Here is a 14,878-nt window from a genome sequence, read left to right as displayed (position 1 = left end):
AGAACATTACAACAAATGTACATTTGTTAAACAATTACAACAATTGAAATAATGTTAAAATCAGAACTTTATATATTGTTTTCTATTTATTAGATTAATTTGTATTACACTAATACCTTATTTAAATATTACATACTTTCCCATTACCGTATTTTGAATATAGAAAATAATTTTAATATGAATTTATTTTTATGATTTTAGATGACTGTGTCTTCAGCTTGATTGCGTTCTTGGATTGTAACATAATTATAAACTATACCAATTACTTAAATTGTTTTTCAATCATTGTTACATAAAATTAATATCAAACGTTTAATAAAATTTTATATTTTTTTTTAGAAACACAATGGGTAGCGGGTGGATTTCTTCTTCGCAAAGGGCGCCATTTGTTAAAGGAATTTACTTCAGGGATGCGACCCTGCCCACGCGAGCCTTGATTCTATCTTTCTCCCAAGGATAGAATCATGTCCTACCCTCAGCTTTTTAAAGTGAAACGCCTATCCTTTTTTTTTTATTTTTTTTTATTTTACTTTGCTTTTTTAACTCGCGATTTTGCAAGCATAGATGTGCACGTAGCATAGGAACTGAAACTGCATTAGAAGGGATGTCTACCACCGCTATTAGTAAGACGGGCCCAGGGATTCAGTTCCTCAAGCTGCAGTAAATATAGTGCTGGTGGGCAAACTGTACGTGCAGCGTAAGTTCCTCGTAATATAGATTAGAGTCAGGGATTAGTCCAACCGGTGGGATACCACTTAAAAAAAAAACGTAAAATGTTTCACTTTAAAAAGCCTACTTTTCAACTTCTTCCCGATCCCTTTGCTTTTTTGTTGCAGGTTACATAGGAGGATGACCACACCAGGACAGCACGAGGACACACCAGGACAGCAGCATGAAGACTTAGTTATAATAAAGGATAGTGTAAGATAATTATAGTATAATTAAATGTATAATTTAATTTATAATTACATGTAGTAATTTTAATCTATTTATTCTTCTCCCCTTAGCACATTACACACGTGTAACATTTATATTTAATGTATTTTTTTATTCACGGGTTCCATGTTACTTCGATTCCATTCATGTTTTACTACTCTTTTAATCATTTTTTATTTGGTTTCCATTTTCTCTTCATTATCGATAGTAATTGTAAAGATTTTCCGAATAAAACTCTTAGGGTGGGGCATAAGAGTGGGGACTCATTAAAAATCATTCACGGGGTGATCATTTTCATTTCATTTTCTTTGGTTTCAATTTAATTCGGATGGGGACATCTTCAGGATGCACATCCCGGGTCTTCAGAAGCGGTTACCTCCTCGTGGTTAGACCTGGGCAATGGTATTTTACTTTCAGTATAATGTTTAACATATTTTATATGTTATGCATTCCATTGCAAGTAAAATCTAGCCAAAGACCGCTTACTTTAAACATTATAATTGTAATTAGTTTCTTTTAACTACCCAATTAATACCATATTCTTTTACCCGTTTCCTTAGTTCCTTCTATCCATTTAATATACAGAAACTAATTACTTTATAAGTTTCTTTAATAATTCTTACATTTTTACAGGTAGTCCTTACCTTCTATTTCCCCCATTAACCATCATACCTTCCCTATTTCTTTCACTTCTTTCTTTTCCTTTATATCAAGTATGTTCACATGAATTAGCATGCATTCAAGTGAGTTTACTTAACTTTTGAGGTGGAACAACTTTTAGATTTGTTTTTTATTCGCGATTTGATATGCATAAAATATGCATTTAGCATAGGGACCGAAGCGACACTAAGTCGATTCGGTCGCTATCCGTTAGTCAGGCCTCACCGGTCCTGCCGTTGGCACTATGGTCGGTCGTCTTGTGAAGCCTAGGTCCCTCGCGATATATATTATTAGGATGCGTTGTTTTTTTATTCGCGATTTGATATGCATAAATATGCATTTAGCATAGGGACCGAAGCGACACGCGTTGGCGATTCGGTCACTATCCGTTAGTCAGGCCTCAACCGTCTGCTGTTAGAGTAATGGTCGATCGTCGCGTGAAGCCTAGGTTTCTCGTAAAAAAAATTAGAGTCAGTGGATTAGTCCGATCGGGGGAAACCACTTAAAACAAAAATCGTGAAAAGTTCCACCTTAAAAGTTCTACTTTTTCCTATTCTTTTCCTATTCCTTTTAATATTTTCTTTGCAGGATAAACTATGATGCCAAATTCCGTCCAAGAGAAGAAGGAAACGAACCTTAGGAGGACTGAGTTATGGTAAATGGTAGTAGAATATAATTATTCCATAAGCAAATGAACTTTTTTAATTCGTTTATGTTTCAGATAACAATTCCGACCAAGAGGAAGGGGATGTGGATTAGAAGATGGACCAGAAGTGGACTAAGTTATGGTAAATGGTAGTAAAAAATAATTATTTCTATAAGTAAATGAATATTTTTAATCATTTTATTGTTTATATAACCATTCCGTCCAAGAGAAAGGAAAGTGGATTAGAAGATGACTAGAAGAGGACAGAGTAATGGTAAACGGTAATATAAAATATTATTTCTCAATATAAATGAAGTATTTTAATCCATTTATTGTTTTCCTCGTAGCATTGCACATGTATATAGTTATTTTTAATGTATTTTCTTTATTTTTACAGATGCCACGGATCAATCAAAAATTATATGCATTTATTTTATAACACTATATTTTAAGTAGATTGACAATTATTAGTATAAATATTCATTAATTGTAATCTCCGTGCGTATTTATCGAAATTATATTAAAGTATATTAGTTTCCAAATAAATCAGCGATGTTACTGAATTTTATTCAGATGCACTTCCCGGTTTCATTTTCTTATTCAGTATTTAAACTTTTCTTTTTATTCTCGATAGTAATTGTAAGAATTTTCCGTATAAAACTCTAGGGTGGGGTCTAAGAGTGGGGCATTAAAAACGTTCTCGGGGTTCATTTTCTTTGGTTTCCATTAATTCGGATGGGGACATCTTCAGGATGCACATCCCGGGTCTCAGAAGCGGTTACCTCCTCGTGGTTAGACCTGGGCAATGGTATTTTACTTTCAGTATAATGTTTAACATATTTTAGTTATGCATTCCATTGCAAGTAAAATCCAGCTAAAGACCGCTTACCATAAACATTGTAATGATAATTAGTTTCTTTCATTTTCCTAATTAATATCATATTATAATTCATTACATTGTTTTCCCTTTAATACTACCTTCATATTATATCCCACATTAAAATACTCGATTTATTTTCTAGGAACACTAATCTTGTGCATTCTTTCAGACGTTTTTGACGTGCAGTGCGGTCGGTAAAGCACGTCTCGGTCGCGTTCGCGTTTGCGAAAAAACTATTTTATAGTTTTTTATTTTCGTTACCGTCCGCCATCGTCATCCTAAGGGTAGGAGACCCATCGGGCATTCATCACTGAAGATTAAAAGTAAGTATAATTTTTCTATGAAACATTTTCTATAATAAATTTTCAATAGTTTTCGATTACGACGAAGATATAATCGTTCTTTTTCATTTTCTGTTTCAGAACATCATTGCAATCGAGCGCGTAGGCAATGAGGTACTCGAGTGTTTGCATCGTTAAACAAAAATCGGAAATTTTTCGGGTAAAGAAACTCCGAAAGTTTCTTTTATTCGGTTTATACGTGTGCCATCGTCATCCTAAGGGTAGGAGACCCATCGGGCATTCATCACTGAAGATAAAAGGTAAATTAATTTTTGTATTAAATATATTTCCTTAATAATTACTTATAATTTTTAAACGATAACAATGATCTAATCGTTTTGTTTTTTCTTTTTCCAGAAGGCTAAGTGTTTGCGTTAGTGTTTGAACTGCGTGCAATGCAGTTGTCAAAATTAGAATCAGTGTCGTGGTCGCGATAAGAAACACGTAAGTTTCTGATTTTCGTTAGAACCGTCTACGGCATCGTCATCCTAAGGGTAGGAGACCCATCGGGCATTCATCAATCAAGATAGAAGGTAAATTCATTTTTCTATTAAACATTTCTTTAATAATTACTTGTAATTTTTAAATGGTAACAACGATACTAATAGTTTTCTTATTTTCTCTCTTTACAGAAAGGTAAGCAAGTGTTGGTGTTGATTTTTGAACTGCGCGCAATGCAGTTGTAAAAAATTAGAGTCAGTGTTTGTTCGAATAATTAAAAAATACAATTTTATCGCGAAGTAGAGTCAGTGTTGTTCGAATAATTAAAATACAATTTTTATCGCGAAGTAGAGTCAGTGTTTGTTCGAATAATTAAAATACAATTTTGATCGCGAAGTAGAGTCAGTGCTTGTTCGAATAATTAAAATAAAATTTTGATCGCGAAGTAGAGTCATGTTTGTTCGAATAATTAAAATACAATTTTATCGCGAAGTAGAGTCAGTGTTTGTTCGAATAATTAAAATAAAATTTTGATCGCGAAGTAGAGTCATGTTTGTTCGAATAATTAAAATACAATTTTTATCGCGAAGTAGAGTCAGTGTTTGTGCGAATAATTAAAAAATACAATTTTTATCGCGAAGTAGAGTCAGTGTTTGTTCGAATAATTAAAATACAATTTGATCGCGGAGTAGAGTCAGTGCATTCGGTCATCGTCACCCTAAGGGTAGGAGACCCATCGTGCATTCATCAATGAAGATTAGAAGTAAGTATATTTTTCTATGAAACATTTTCTATGATAAATTTTTAATAGTTTTTGATTACGACGACGATATTAATCGTTCTTTTTCATTTTCTGTTTCAGAACATCATTGCAATTCGTGCGCGAAGCAATGTAACGGGAGTGTTTGATCGTTATAATATAATTTAAAATCACGGATTAGAAGCACGATCGTTCGTTATTAAAATTCGGTCGCGTTTCGCGTTCGTGTTCGCGTTATTTTTGAGATTTATATATCAATTAACTGCGAGCAATGCAGTTAATTGCATTAGAGTTTGTTCGTATAAAATTATAGTTTTTTAATTTTAAAACAGTCGTACAGACTGTTCGCGAAGTAGAGTCAGTGAAGTGCATCAGTGAAGTGACCGCCTATCGGGAGTGAAATTTTTGTTTTGCATTGACTGCGTGCAATGCAGTCTTTGAATTAGATTGTAGAATCAGTGTTTGTACGAATAATTAAAGTAACATTTTAATCGCGAAGTAGAGTCAGTGACCGGGCGTAAATTAAATTCAAATCGTATCGCGTATGTAGATTCAGTGTTGTTCGCCGTTTAAGAAAAATTTCGGTTTCGCGATAAGAAACTTTTTATAGTTTCTTATATTCGTTTACCGCGATATTAGAGTCACGGGAGTGCGAGGAAAAGTGCATCGAGGAATTCTCCGATGGGTCTGATGGACGAGGGATGCAGCTGGACCATTTGCTACGAAGTAGGAGTGTTTTGGAGCCACCGCAGAACTTCTAATGCTAATTGTTCATATTGCATACATGCGTCATTTTATTTTAAAATGCCACATATATGTAATATAACATTAGCAGGTCGTGAGTTAAAATTTAAAGTCCCTCCGGTGCTCAATCATGCCGAGGATGAAAGGTCCCAATCGGCACGAGTTACTGGTTGTAATTATTCCAAAAAATTATTGACGAGCACATGAGTGATTTCAAAAAAGGATTAGTCCTTTTTTGAAATTGCTCATGAAAATTGTATATTTTATTGTATGTTATATTATTAGTTCAGGATAGGTCTTCTTGTCTCATCGGTTAAATTCATTTAATTAACAGTGCAATTAATTAATGCACTTTTCTTTTTTATTACGTGTTTCGTTCGCGTTTAGTAGTGGTGAAATCGAGTATTAATTTACTCGATTTCGTCCAATAAAGCATGTAATAAATGTCTTACATGCATTGCTTCGTACTTAGTTTATTTAATCGCGATTTTATTTTTCGATATAATCAAAAATGAGCAAGAAGACAAACCCATTCGCGACGGATAGACTCTGGCTGTTATATGGTGGCTCAAAGCCCAGTTCTTTCATTAGAACAGCCATTTAACGAAAGAGTCGTCCGAGATTTTTATTATTTTTTTAAATTCTTAAAATCTTTTTAAAAGTCATTATAAATGACTTGTAGAGTCATAGCCCGCTTAGATTAATGAGAGAACATTTTTATATATAATCAAATCTTAGATTAGGATTTTCAGCAATTAATATACTAATCCCCGTTTCTCCCCCCTATACTTTCTGCGTTCTCATTTATGCGTGTGCCCAGGTGTACACGTATGGGTGAGAAACGGTTAGTATGGGTTTAGTTTTAAGTTTTTCCCCCCATTTGGCGTCTGTCATTGTGCTAGTGATTGCACGGTGTACATTGCACATGTGTGTGCGGTTAGGAATGTGCATTGTACATCGTTTCGCGATACGTAATACCGCGCTTATTATTTTTTAAAGTTATTGAATAAAAATAACTTGTAGAGTCACGCGTACGATACGAAATTTTCTTTTTTAACAATCGTTTTGCATAGTAGAGTTACCGCATTTATTTGCGGAAACTATGATATACTCGTATATAACTAGTATGCAATAATACTAGTTTATACTTGTATTTTTGCATTAGTCATTTATGCAATAATCACTAGCCTTGACAGACGATTACAGCAATTGGTACGTACTCCCATAAATTTAGAAAACGCGTTTGAACTAGGGTGTCGGAGGTGCCCCGGGGCATGCTCTCTAGTTTAGGCTTTTGCACCCTGGTGGTATGTGTGAGAACCGTGGAGTGTGTGGGTGGGTATGCATGTGTATTTTTTTGAGAGAATGTGAAACTTTAATTATAAGTAGGTAGGACCCCGGAATGGCACGTGGCATACTTGCACTTTTCAGTGCGAGTCCCCACCTCCGGGTTTTATACGGAATTGTCACAAAATTCTATCTTTTTATTCTATCTTGCTTGACTTGTAAATCTTTTTTGTGACAATTCTGTAATATGTTATGTATCATGATTCAAAGGGATTTGCAACCATTTAAGAAATTCATTTCTATTTCGATTGTATCTCGAACGAGATAGAGTCGAAATCAAATCCGCAAAACCTTTGATGAATTGATACTTAGTTTTAAGTATTATAACTAGCACTTCGCACTATCGCGATTTAATCTTTGAAATGTTTCATATAATTCAATATAAAAATAATTAAATAAAAATATTGCAAAGAAATGCATTGCATTTTTAGTATTATTTTTATTTCAATTCGATTATATTACTCGATAGTAAAAGTGCGAAGTGTTATAGGTCATCGATTAGCATAATTAACTGCTCGGACATTCGATTAAATGTGCTCGTGTAATATGTGCACAGTCGATGAACTTTTAAGTTCGTTGATTGTCCACGAGCTAGGATAGCTAACGGGAAACGCGAATGCATTTTGTAATAATTAATAAATAGAGTCACCCCCTTAACGAACATCGGAATTATTTGCATAAGATGTATGATGAAAGAAAATAAATGGAATTATTTCATATATATATTGTAATGTGAAATGTATTTCATTTATATTAGTGTATAAGCAGTTGAGAGTAATTGGGTGAAAATGTCTTGAAGTCGTTTCTAAATTGTACGACCATAATTTGGCATATTATAACGGTTTGGTATTAGAATAGAATCGATACTTTACATGTTAATAATATTCCTTTCGGCGATGAGATATCTCTCGACCAAAAGGTAATATTATTTTCTATGTAAAAAGCTCAGGATGTTTTACTAATCACATTTTTCTTTTTCAGGGTTGTGTTAGGGTCGGTTAGGTTTTTTTATAATATAGAATCAGGGACGATTCTAATTCTATATCATTAATCGTTGTAATATGCCAAATTATGCGAATACTTTTTGGAACGATTGACGTTTTTGGTCAAAGATTCTTTTCGTGCTCGCACGTAGGGAATGTCCGACAGTAGGCTTGAAGAAAGAAGAGGCTAAAAGCCGAAGAGGCCCCCACTTAATTGTGGCTCAAGAGGGCAACTACAGACTTAATGAGTTATTTTCAAATTCAACAGCATGGTTGAATTTTTGAGAATAGCTCGTTGGTCATTTGATATTTTTATTGTTTTATTTTTTGTTTTGCTCGTCAATAATTTATAATGGTTATTAAGAATGGTAATAATTAAAATAGTTTTCTTTTTGTTACAGGTGACCATCGTTGGATTTGCCATGCCACCCACCAAACCAAACATAATTTTTCCTTAAAATAAATCGAGTATTAAGAAAATTTGATTTTATAAATGATATTTCATTTAAAAGATAGAAAATACTTTAAAATCATGATAGAGTACAATACCATTCCCGAATTCCCGCTCCAATATCATATCATTTTCTAATTTCCTATTACACACAATTTCCCCACTTTTCATTCTTCATTTCATTCGTAGAAACTAATTATCTTATAATGTTTTTTAATGTCTCTTTGATTGTTTTAGGTATTAAGATTTATTCAATTATTATTATATATTAATTAATTTTCGTTTATATTTTGTTTCAGGATATGATTAATTCAATGCATTTGTAAGTATTGGATTTTGATCTAAAAAGGAATATGCTTTCGATGCATTCATTGGTTTTCGCAAATCTGAACTAATCTTTCTGTTTTCTTTTCAGGTTCGTTTCCAGTATTTTTTTTCAATGGGTAGCGGGTAGATTCTTTCTTTGCTAAGAAAGAATCTACTTCAGGGATGCGACCCTGCCCACGCGAGCCTTGATTCTATCTTACTCCCAAGGATAGAATCATGTCCTTACCTAAAATTCCACCCACACCAAACGATCCTATTTTTAATGTTTTGTTGGCAGGTTGAATTATGCAGATAATGCAACACTTCGTCCAAGAGAAGGGAGAAACGAAGAAGGACTGAGAGGGGGAGACTCAAAAGAGGGACTGAGTTATATTAAATGGTAATACGACATAATTATTTTTACAGGTACCATGAAACACCACCAAATTATATACACTTATTTTTATTTTACTATATTTTAGGTAGATTGCAAAATTAAAAGATTACACATTATGAATATTTTCAATTTAATATGTGTAATTTTCGTATGTATATATATTGCAATTATACTACAATGTGTTACTTTTCAGTAAAATCATCGGTGTAACTTAAATTTTATTAACATGCATTCCTCGTTTTATGTTTGTGTGAAGAAAATCATTGTTGATGCACTTTTATGTTCTTGCAGATACCATGGATCAGTCCAAATTTTTATAGATACCATGGATCATTCATTGCATTTTGCAAATCTAAAATAATCTTATCTTTTCTTTTTCAGGTTCGTTTCCAGGCCCTCTTTTCTCCTTCTTCCATCCCCCTTTTTTTTGTTGCAGATTTATTAGAAGGAGGACCAGCCGAGGACCAGAAGAGGACTTAATTATAGTAACGGATTGTATAAGGAAATTATTATTATAATAATTAAATGTATAATTTTAATCTATTTATTCTTCTCCCCTTAGCATCGCAGGCATGTAATACTTATTTTTAATGTATTTTATTCGTTCACAGGTTCCATGTTATTTCAATTCTATTCATGTTTCACTCCGTCTTTATCATTTTATTATTTGGTATTCCACTTTTCTCTACATTCTTGATAATAATTGCAAGGATTTTCCGAATGAAACTCTTAGGGTGGGGTCCAAGAGTGAGGCTCATTAAAAACGTTCTCGGGGCTTTCATTTTTTATGGTTTCAATTCAATTCGGATGGGACATCTTCAGGATGCACATCCCGGGTCTTCAAAAGCGGTTACCTCCTCGTGGTTAGACCTGGGCAATGGTATTTTACTTTCAGTATAATGTTTAACATATTTTATATGTTAAACATTCCATTGCAAGTAAAATCTAGCCAAAGACCGCTTACCATAAACATTATAATTGTAATTAGTTTCTTTTAACTTCCCAATTAATACCATATTCTTTTACCCCTTTTCTTAGTTCCTTCTATCCATTTAATATACAGAAACTAATTACTTTATAATGTTTTTTAATAACTGTTTTGCATTTACAGATACCAGGGAGTAATCCGAAATTGTTGAAATTTAAGTTGCGATCTATAAAAGAGATTGCATTTGATTCATTCATTGCATCTTTACAGTCCTAGAATAACATTTTGTCTCTGCAGGTTTCCTTTTTAAATCATAGCTGCAATGGATAGATAATAGGCCGTAAAAATAAATAAATTACCGTCGATAATAGATTCCTATTTATAAAACATCGACCGATTTTAATGAGAGTTTGTACTTTAATAATATTGACCGTCAGGAACCTAAATACGAAATATTACAGACGTAGATAAAAAAAAATGTTAAGTCTACTATTACCGACGGTGGCAGTTACCGACGGTGGCAGCTACCGACGGTCGATGGATAAAGGTAGAGCACTGCAATTACCGATATAGGCCTTAGCCGGCCTGCCACTAAAGTGGCTTTTGCGATTATTTATTTCAGGTCGATGAGCCACTATAGTGGCTTGTTTTTAGTAGTATCTTTTTTACCATCATCACACGATTTTATTTACTTATGGTAAATAAAATAAAACTTATTTTAAATTATATAAATGAATTAATAAAAACAATGAATACTTTAATCTAAGATTATGAATAAGTATAAAAAATGAATTCAACTTTTTAATAAATTAATTGAAATAATATTATTGATTATTATCGTATAATACATAAAATAATAGAATAATTAAATAATGAAAAATCGCGTAATTAACGGTATAAGTAAAAAAGATGATCGCGTTAGTTGTCATAGTTGAAATAGTAAATTTCATTTATTTTAAATTAGTAAGAATAGTCTGACGATATTAAATATTTTTTGGAGTTCCGTTATTCGCGACGACAGTTCGTGGCCGTTTGGCATCGTTCTTGAATTCTTAAAAGGTTGTGGAGCAGTGTTTTTCGAAGTTTTTCTGGGGCAATTTGTTCGGTCCGGTCTTCTTCGCTTGGCACCTAAACACACAACCGGACTGCAGTTCTCGACGATTTGTCGAATCACTGCAGAAACTACACTTCCCTCGAGCACTATTTTCGATTTCACGTAGCCGCGAGGATTCGTACGTGCGAACCGCAGAAAAAGATCTCCCTCGACGCGTTTTTCCAAGATAAAGAAAAGAAATGAAAAGAAGAAGAAGAAGAAAAAGAAAAGGGACGACAATTTTATAGAAACTTAACTTTACGAAAAAACTAATACGAAGATACGAGAGATTGAAAAGTTAAATACAATGTATTCGTAATAAAATTATAGACGAACAAAATATTGAATCAATCGTGTTAATATTTGCTGTTTATTCTTCGTATATTTTTCTACGTACATTTATAAAACAAACGTAGATTAAAAATAATCATAATAACTCGTTAACGCGATAATTAAATTAAATATAATATAAATTAAATAAAAATAATATATTGATATAATATATATAATTATTAAATGAAAATAATTAGATTATAAATATACAAACGACAAATCACAAAATCTTACGATTAAATAAGATAATGATAAATTAATCGATAAATTTTTGTACAAAATTTTAATTATCTAATAATACAACTTATACCTTTTTTCTTTTATTTTTCTTTTACGTTTCGTTCATCATTTCTTATCATTCTTTTATAATCAAATAATATTCGATTAATAATAGAAAGTAATTATCTCGTTTCTACACACTCGGATTACTTTCACGTGGATACTCGCTAGAAAGTTATCTCCTATTTGCGGTTACGTTCGCGAACTCGCATGAGTTAGCCATTAATTTCAAATCCGACATGGTTCGGTTCGTGTACCCAACGTTTCACCCTGGCACAACTCGACTTTCAGTTTTGATCGAGTTATCCCAATAGAATTTCCCATCGTACGACGATCCATCGGGGCTTGCTTTTATCTCTTTCTCGAACACACGGAAAAAACCTCTGTCAGATTATTCCTTCTATTATCGATCGCACGAAAAGGATTGTGAATGCAATTAAAATGACGAGAACAAAAGGGGAAAGAAAAAAAAAAAATAAAAAGATACAAGTGTCTCTTCTCCTATCAACGAGAATTCTTTTTTTTTCCTCCTAATAATTAAATATCTAATAAAAAAAAATTTACGTACGATATTATTTATGGGGAAATGATTTTTATTTTTTCATTTTTTTTTTTTTGGTTGATGCGATACTAATCTTTTTTTTTATTTTTAATTCTACACATTTGTAGTTGTTCGTCAAAATGCATATTTCACTGTTCACTGTGCAAGCAATTATTTGTTTCAAAGAAAACATTATTAAGAAGTATTATTATGTAACAGTTTAGTTCGGATGGTAAAATATATTTTTTATGGTTTAATTCAAGAGATAGAAATTATAGAAAAAATATATATGGGTTGAGTTGAAAAGTTTTATGATTTATAAATGTTTCTCGAATTTTCTTCTATTCTTTTTTCTATTTTTTCTTTTTTAATATACGAACAACAATCATTCGTCAGATCGATTATTTTTACGAACAACGAAGAAAATTGAGAAATTATTTAATCGATATTACTATGAATTTAAAATTTGTTTTAATTATAATATCATTTATTATTAAAATTTATTTCATTTTCTCAATTTATATCAGTGCTCACATATTATAATTTGTTAAGAAGATAAATTAATCTCAAAACTAACGAATTTATTTATCGATCAAACGATTTAACCGTAAATAAATGAAATACAAATTTGAAAATAATGAAATTGAATTTATTCAATCATTTTCACTCATTTGAAAACAATTTGTTCATCTAGGTATTTATTTAAACATTTAATTTCATTATTTTCTATAGAAATTTTATTTAAAATTTTGTAGGCCTTTTCTCACATTCGCAATATAAATGAAATACAAATTTGAAAATAATGAAATTTAATTATTCAATCATTTTCAATCATTTCAAAACAATTTGTTCATCTAGGTATTTATTTAAACATTTAATTTCATTATTTTCTATAGAAATTTTATTTTAAAATTTTCGTAGGCCTTTTCTCACATTCGCAATATAAATGAAATACAAATTTGAAAATAATTAAATTTAATTTATTCAATCATTTTCCTTGGAAAACAATTTGTTAATCTAGGTATAATAAGATGTGAATTTTTGTAAAGTGTGCAACAAAAGAAAAAAACAATTAATAGTATTAAATATATCAATACACAAATAATATATAATAATAAATATAATAGTATTAAAATATATCAATACACAAATATATATAATATAATATAATAAATATAATAGTATTAAATATATATCAATACATATAAATAATAAAATATATTAAATAATCTATTGACACAACAACAACAACAAAAAGAAAATCAAAAATATATATATTATTCATTATTATATTATTATATTATATAAAAATATATATATATTATTCATTATTCATATCATACTTATTACAAAATACTGACCAAAGAGATTAAAAGAATATGATAAAAAAAGAAAAAAAAAAATGAAACAGAAAAAGAATACTATTTAATCTATAATATCAAACGGTTGGATCTTTTGAAGGAAAAAAGAAAAAAAAAAAAAAAAAACCCCCATTCGCTCATGATCTCGTATTTCGAGATGAAAATCGGTCTGGTCTGGGGTGAAGTGAGGTGCGAAGAGGGCGGGAGTGGGAGTAGGAGGGGGGGGGGACTTGAGGGGAATAAAAATTGAATGGCTTACAAAAAGAAAGAAAAAAAGAAACGAATTTCGCAGGACTTCCATCAAAAACTACGCGAATCTCCTTTTTGATACGCGTAGTCCCAACGTTAATAGATAAATCCTCTCTCTTTTTTTTCTATCCTAGTTTTATATATATATAATATATACATTACATCCGGTTTACCGTGTGTATAGGCTACTATACGAAATGAATAATAAAAAAAAAAAAAAAAGAAAAAAGAAATCTAAAAATGAAAATAACGAGATAGGAATTTCTATCTCTCTCTCTCTCTCTCTCTCTCTCTCACTCATTCTCTCTTTCTTTCTCACGCATCGACAAAATTCCGAATGCGTTTGATGCGTCAAATGAAGTGACAAGAGAGAAGAAATAGGAAGTCGAACATGGGAAGAGAAAGAGACGGATAGAAAAAAAAAAAAAAGAAAAAGAGAGAGAGAGAGAGGAGAGAGGGTGAAAAGTATTTGTAAAATGGAGAAAATGCTTATACCGTCATTCGATGCTTCTCAAGCCCTCACCCCCCTCCCCCTCGCCCCCACCCCCACCCCCGCCACCCCATCATCCACCCTTTCTGCTTAGTTGCACGTGCTATGGCATTACTTGCTCGCACGAAAATTCTCACGTATTTTCCGAACCACCCTAACCCCCCCCCCACCCACTCACCCACTCACCCCGTGATATCCTTTTTTTTTCTTCTTCTTACACCTTCTTCTTCCTTTCTGATATCTAGTTTTCCAGATAAAAACTTTTGACTGTTATCGATCTCCTATTCCCTCCTCGCGATCCTTCCTCTTCCTTCTCCCTCCCCCTCCCCTACTCCTTTCCTTTACCACCCACTACTGCTTCACCAACATCAGCTTCATCCTCGCCAACCGAGTTACGATGAGGAAAAATATATTGCCTACGATGTAATATAATTTGTCGTGCAAGGTGCTCGAGAAAGAAAGATATTTTTTTTGTCGACAAGAAATAAGAAAGAAGGAAGGTAAAAATAATTTTGAAGAGAGGGGAGGATTAACAATAGTATCACGTGGAAAATAAATTGAATTATTTTTTTGTTTTTTTCGAGAGAACGTCTTGTCGTATAATTATTTTGTATTTTTTACTTAATTTTCTTTTCTTTTCTTTTCTTTTCTTTTCTTTTTTTATTGTATATTTAATTATTATTCAGAAAGATTACTAAATATCTCCGTGCTC

At 32.0% G+C, this 14,878-nt stretch overlaps 1 protein-coding gene and 2 long non-coding RNA genes across 3 annotated transcripts in view; 1 reads left to right on the top strand and 2 right to left on the bottom strand.

Annotated features, from left to right (window-relative positions):
- LOC122518175 (CCR4-NOT transcription complex subunit 6-like) overlaps nt 1-14,878 on the bottom strand; it is a gene marked incomplete in the record, with an annotated part of 788,395 nt that overhangs the window by 276,719 nt on the left and 496,798 nt on the right.
- LOC122518178 overlaps nt 1-14,878 on the bottom strand; it is a 287,457-nt gene that overhangs the window by 117,939 nt on the left and 154,640 nt on the right. The window lies entirely within an intron of this gene.
- LOC122518180 lies at nt 2,134-2,408 on the top strand. The gene is made up of 2 exons (XR_006304000.1): nt 2,134-2,251; nt 2,318-2,408. It is a non-coding gene; the product is annotated as an uncharacterized LOC122518180 (long non-coding RNA).

Source organism: Polistes fuscatus, unplaced genomic scaffold (assembly GCF_010416935.1).
Source record: "Polistes fuscatus isolate 324 unplaced genomic scaffold, CU_Pfus_HIC Scaffold23, whole genome shotgun sequence".
Classification (NCBI taxonomy): domain Eukaryota; kingdom Metazoa; phylum Arthropoda; class Insecta; order Hymenoptera; family Vespidae; genus Polistes; species Polistes fuscatus.
The sequence above is the reverse complement of the archived record's forward strand: the minus strand, read 5'-3'. Positions and strand labels throughout refer to the sequence as shown.